This window comes from Mandrillus leucophaeus, unplaced genomic scaffold (genome assembly GCF_000951045.1).
Source record: "Mandrillus leucophaeus isolate KB7577 unplaced genomic scaffold, Mleu.le_1.0 Scaffold123, whole genome shotgun sequence".
Lineage (NCBI taxonomy): Eukaryota > Metazoa > Chordata > Mammalia > Primates > Cercopithecidae > Mandrillus > Mandrillus leucophaeus.
The window spans coordinates 4,570,657-4,577,089 of NW_012100654.1; the positions used below are offsets into that span (position 1 = coordinate 4,570,657).

General features: G+C 42.6%; 1 protein-coding gene across 1 annotated transcript in view; it reads right to left on the reverse strand.

Annotated features, from left to right (window-relative positions):
* Window positions 1–6,433, reverse strand: part of PARP15 (poly (ADP-ribose) polymerase family, member 15) — a 30,668-nt gene that overhangs the window by 21,855 nt on the left and 2,380 nt on the right. The window contains exons 2-3 of the mRNA XM_011971563.1: window positions 4,042–4,278; window positions 1,827–2,054 (exon numbers count right to left, since the gene is read on the reverse strand). The gene's annotated coding sequence lies outside the window, so the exon portion shown is untranslated. The remainder of the gene's footprint in view (window positions 1–1,826; window positions 2,055–4,041; window positions 4,279–6,433) is intronic.

A 6,433-nucleotide genomic window follows, 5' to 3' on the forward strand; every position in this document is an offset into this window, starting at 1 on the left:
TTTCTTTCTTTCTTTCTTTCTTTCTTTCTTTCTTTCTTTCTTTCTTTCTTTCTTTCTTTCTTTCTTTCTTTCTTTCTTTCTTTCTTTCTCTTTTCTTTTTCTTTTTGGACAGGGTCTCATTCTGTTGCCCAAGCTGGACTACAGTGGCGTGAGCTTGGCTCACTGCAGCCTCAACTCTCTGGACTCAACTGATCCTCCCACCTCAGCCTCCCAAGTAGCTAGGACTACAGATGTGCACCACCATGCCTGGCTAATGTTTTGTATTTTTTGCAGAGATGAGGTTTTGCCATGTTGCCCAGGCTGGTTTTGAACTCCTGGGCTCAAGCAATCCCCCTGCCTCAGCCTCCCAAAGTGCTGGGACTACAGGCGTGAGCCTGTACCAGTCCATGTTTCTAATTCTTGGTTAACAATGAAATTTGGGGCAGTTACTTTCCAGATTGCTACTGGAGATGTCACCCCAGTAAAGGGCAGATGTTATTATGAACTCAACAAGGACACATATATCATGAATATTTTGCTAATAATAATTTACCCCAGTTTATCTTTGAGCAAGAAAATATGTCTCTGGATATTTTATATTTACTGGGGGAAAGAAAACTGAGAACATTTGGGGCTAAATGTTATTTTTTAAACTGTTATTATTATTTCCGATGGATAAATTTACTTACAAACTACATCATGCAATACTTTGGAGTGTTTCTGGGGAATTTTGGGAAACATCTCTGGAAAGACCACACTTCCATCCAGAATAGGTAAGAATAACTAAGAACTTAAAAAACAAAATTATCTTTGATCCTGTTTAAGTGGTGATGTTAGTAAGTTGTAGCAATTTCCTGTCAGTCCTTAAAGTCAGGTAATGACTACAACCAGTTTTGGGGGTTTTCTATGTGCTAGATATCATGCAAAACACTTCAAATACACCCCTTTTAATAGTTAGAACAACTCCGAAAGGTGTTATTATCACACTCATCTTACACTTGATAAAACTGAGATTTAGGCTGGGCGCGGTGGCTCACGCCTGTAATCCCAGCACTTCAGGAGGCCAAGGTGGGTGGATCACCTGAGGTCAGGACCAGCCTGGCCAACATGGAGAAACTCCGTCTCTACTAATAATACAAAAATTAGCCAAGCGTGGTAGCACATGCCCGTAATCCCAGCTACGAGGGAGGCTGAGATGGGAGGATTGCTTGAGTCCAGGAGGCAGAGGCTGCAGTGAGCCGAGATGGTGCCACTGCACTCCAGCCTGGGTAACAGAGCAAGGCTCTGTCTGAAAAAAAAAAAAAAGCTGAGATTCAGAGAGGTATGTCACCCAACTTTTAAATGGCAAAACTGAGATTAAACCTAGGTATACCATTCTTCTAATGTCAGTGGGAACTACTTAGTTTGCTTTGACTGCTTCTCCACTGCTGAATATGGTGCTGCTATTTCTAGTTCGTAGACACTCACAGACTTGTATAGACTGGTCTATTCTATCCAAATAACTAAATCTTTGAGGCTTCTCTTATTCTGCCCTTTCCCCATAGATAAAGCCATGACTTAGCTTTCATATAGTCAGTGTTAAAATGTCAAGGCCGTTTTTATGCCAATAACTTTCCACTTCTTTCTAAGAATGTATTTATTATCGATTAGCTTGTCTGTTGATGAACTGTCTAGGAACATGAGTTATCAGTGTTGGCTCATAGTTAAGTCATATGGCAACCTCCCACTAGCAACTATCACTTATGGGCACAGGAGTAGAAAACACAGTTATTCCTAGATCTATAAAAACATCTGAATGCTCTTGGGTTCACTTGCCAGAATTAAGCAGATGGGATATGTAAACATACCTGACGGCCTTCATCGTCATTTGTATATACCAGAAAGTGGACTTCTTATAAAGGTTTAGTTATCGGCCTTGCACTGCTACTGTATTCGAACACTTCTGAAAGGATTAGTTTAGCAAAAACAGCTTTGGGAAACCGCAAATTTTGAGCTCCAATCATGGGAAATGTGATTGATGAGAAAGATAGCTCTTCTACAGTTGTCAAACATTTCTTGACTATATTTGCCATGATCTGAAATGTGCAAAGTACATTTACATAAGTTAGGGCTTAAGTTGGTGGAAAACAAAGAGTTGTGGTCCCAGCAACTCTGACAAGGACCTCTTTGCTATTGTTGGCTTAATCAGGGCCTGAGAAGTCAGAAAGAGGAAACAAAAACAGGGCAGAGTACTTTCCAGAGAGAGTAACACTCATTCAGGACAGGCGGGTCCACAGTGTGGGAATGGCTGCATAAAAATGGTACCTCAATGCAACTAAAAGTGGTGTTTATGAAGAATCTTTAACAACATGCAGTATTTATGTTAAGTTTAAAAAAGAAAAAAACAAAAACAAAAAATGGTATTTAAAAATGTTTAAAGAGAATATTGGGCCAAAAGAAGAAGAAGGAAAAAAAGATAATATTGGGCCTAACACGGTGGTTCACACCTATAATCCCAACACTTTGGGGGGCCGTGGTGGGCAGATAGCTTGAGCCCTTGAGTTCAAGACCAGCCTGGGCAACATGGTGAAACCCCATCTTTATAAAAACACAAAAATTAGCCAGGGATGGTGGTGTGTGCCTGTTGTCCCAGCTACTGGGGAGGCTGAGGTAGGAGGATCACCTGAGCCCAGGAGGCAGAGGTTGCAGTGAGGTAAGATTGCGCCACTGCACTCCAGCCTGGGCGACAGAGTGAGACCCTGTTTCAATTAAAAAAAGAGAGAGAGAGAATCTCAACTAAGAAATAAATATGCTGTCCAGTTGCAGTGGCTCACGCCTGTAATCCCAACACTTTGGGAGGATGAAGCAGGCAGATCACCTGAGGTCAGGAGTTCAAGACCAGCCTGACCAACATGGAGAAACCCCATCTCTACTACAAATACAAAATTAGCCAGGTATAGGGGCGCATGCCTATAATCCTAGCTACTTGGGAGGCTGAGGCAGGAGAATTGCAAGAACCCGGGAGGCAGAGGCTGCAGTGAACCAAGATCGTGCCATTGCACTCCAGCCTGGGCAACAAGAGCAAAACTCCATCTCAAAAAATAAATAAAGAAATATGCATGAAGTCATAAAGTTGACTTGAAGGAAATATAGTAAAATGTTAACTAAAGTTACCTCTTAAGGCCAGGCACAGTAGTAGCTCATGCCTGTAATCCTGGCACTTTGGGAGGTCGAGGCGGGTGGATCACTTGAGGTCAGGAGTTTGAGACCAGCCTCGCTAACACAGTGAAACCCCGTCTCTACTAAAAATACCAAAATTAGCTAGGCCTGGTGGTGGGTGCCTGTAATCCCAGCTACTCAGGAGGCTGAGGCAGGAGAATCACTTGAACCCAGGAGGCAGAGCGGAAGTTGCAATGAGCTGAGATGGCGCCACTGCACTCCAGCCTGGGTGACAGAGCAAAACTCTGTCTCAAAAAGAAGAAGAAAACAGTTATCTCTTGATGGTTGGATTATTACTTTTATTGTCTTTTTGTACTTTTCTATATTTTCCACAATGTAATTGTATTACTTTTTTATATTCTGAAAAAAAGTTGGGAAATTAAAGTGGGAGTGGAGGTGGGAATGATGTTATCGAAAGGGCACTGACTCTTTTTTATTCTTCACCACAGTGCTGTGCACACCTCTTTGCTATACTGAAAGATTATTACATTACATCTTAGACACCCCTCCTGTAGAATCCCAGTGACTGTTACTACTTCTGAGGGTCAATTACTCGGAAATAACTGGTAGTTGTGATGGATTCTCCATGGAATGTAATAAAGATTGCAATAGACAGACAGGGTTCAATCAATACAGGGTTTCACAGCCTAGGGCAGACACTTCTTTGTTGTGGGGACTGGTGTGTGCATCATAGGATATTTGGCAGCATCCCTCGCTTCTACTCACTAGATGCCAGTAGCAGTTGTAACAACCCAACTGTCCTCTGTAGGGCAAAATTGCCTCCCTTCAGCACAGATCTACACCACACCAGAAGAAGATTCCCAAAGCTACCAAGTGAGGTGGAGAACTAAGAGCGTTCCCTACCTGCCAAGAAGTCCCCGCTCCATTATTCCAATCTGGAGCCACGGCATGGAGCACAGCTTTGCAGTCCAGATTGCAGCCACTTGTCATGAATATGTTACCCACTTTTTCCTCTGTTTCCCGCCTGCTGTCATCTAACTCTTTCTGGAGCATGGGACCAGCTTTCTGCAAAAATGCCCGAGATAGTGGTCCTCCTCCAAGCTGAAGATTCATGGGAACAGTGTTGACAATGACATCAGCCTTAACGAAAATAGCAACAGAGATTGAGTCAATAATACATAATGACTGAGCACCTGTAAATTTACTGAGTATTATGGGCAAATGTACAGGTATGTTTTGCCTGTCATACTAACATGTCATCCCCACCCTCGAGGAGCTTACAGTCTATTGTTAGCACTGAAACACCATGATGAGGTCATTTCTAAAACTTAGACATTAAGGAAATATATTTACCACTGCTGTGAAATCAAACATAATGAGTCAGAGTAGAGCTATGAAAATGAGTCAGAGAACAGAGGCAGACAGTCAAAGACTGAGAGAGAGAAATGGAGAAAGAAGAAAAGTGAAAGTGAAAAACAGAGACAGAGACAGAGAGAAACAAAAACACAGAAAGATTGAGACAGAGAGACGGGAAGGGAGAAAGAATTGCTCTTAGGCTGGCAGGAACTGAGAATATTTATTTTGAATTTAACAATATACCAAAAGAAAGACTAGGTCGATGTAAAGGAGGGTATGGTCGACCCTGAAGGCCTTGGCAAAGGAAAATCACTAAGGTGAGGGTAGGCAGTATCCATTCTAGCCTGTCCAGGGATATCGAGTTCTCCAATGTCAATGCTAAGGCTGTTCATTTGGTGAAATGAGGGTCATAGCCTAATGCCATGAGATGTTACATATTCAGCCCGTAACTCCTATTAGTCAGATTTTGTGTTCACCAGAAACCTTCTGATTCGCTGGTAATTTGGGAGTAGGAGGAGACAAACACTCTCATGATGTGGCTTATTTTAATTTTAATTTTTATTTGTTTATTTATTTACTTTTTTGAGACACAGTTTCGATCTGTTCCCCAGGCTGGAGTGCAGTGGCATGATCTTGGCTCACTGCAGCCTCTACCTCCCAGGTTCAAGCAATTCTTGTGCCTCAGCCTCCCAAGTAGCGGGAATTACAGGCATGTGCCAGCATGCCTGGCTGATATTTGTATTATTAGTAGAGATGGGGTTTCGCCATGTTGGCCAGGCTGGTCTTGAACTCCTGACCTCAAGTGACCTGCCCACCTTCGCCTCCCAAAGCGTTGGGATTACTGGAGTGAGCCCAGCCTGATCATGTGGATTTTGGTTGTCCTGGTTCTTTGGGGACTCTTCTTCATGGTAAATTAAAAGATGTCTATGTCTCTGAGACATATAATAGGTTATATTTCTCAACTTAATAATTAGCTTTCTTGGGTCCACTTACATAATGTTAGTTAGCATATGAGCTATTATATGAAGTTAGCATAAACCAATGTCAAGATCTGAGAAGCCCCCTGCAGAGACAAGAATGAGCAAGCCATCCAAGAAACAAAACAAAACGAAACAAAATTGATCTAGCCCATGTTCTCCTCACTCCCACTTGCAGTTTCACTCTCTGTTTACTGATTCCTACACAGTTTGGGGAAGCAATATATTAACATGTAAAACATAGGCCAGGCGTAGTGGTTGATGCCTGTAATCCCAGCATTTTGGGAGGACGAGGCAGGAGGATTGCTTGAACCCAGGAGGTCAAGACCAGCCTGAGCAACACAGTGAGACCTTGTCTCTACAATTAAAAAAAAAGGAAAATTAGCTAGTGGCCTGTATTCCCAACTACTTGGAAAACTGAGGTGGGAGGATTGCTTGAACCTAGGACATTGAGACTGCATTGAACCGTGACTGCACCACTGCACTCCAGCCTAGGTGACAAGGCCAGACTCTATCTGGAAAAAACGAACAATGGAAAAAGTAACTTGTCATAACGTTTAAATCAATTCAAAATAATCAGAAGACATGGTTAAATATACAAATATTAGTTGGTATAGAATTTCAAAAAAGATAGGAAAATATTTAGATTGGAATAGTGAGTGAAGACTTTTTAAAGGGGATAAGAATTTGAGATAGGCCTTGAAGAATGGCTGTAATTGGGTCAGGTAGAAAGAAGGCAGCAAGGCATTCAAGGTGTGTGGAATAGGATTGTGACCGGGTGTGGTGGCTCACACCTGTCATCCCAGCACTTTGGGAGGCCAAGGCAGGCAGATCACATGAAGTCAGGAGTTCGAGACCAGTCTGGCCAACATGGCAAAACCTGGTCTCCACTAAAAATACAAAAATTAGCTGGGCGTGGTGGTGGGTGCCTGTAATCCCAGCTGCTTGGGAGGCTGAGGCAG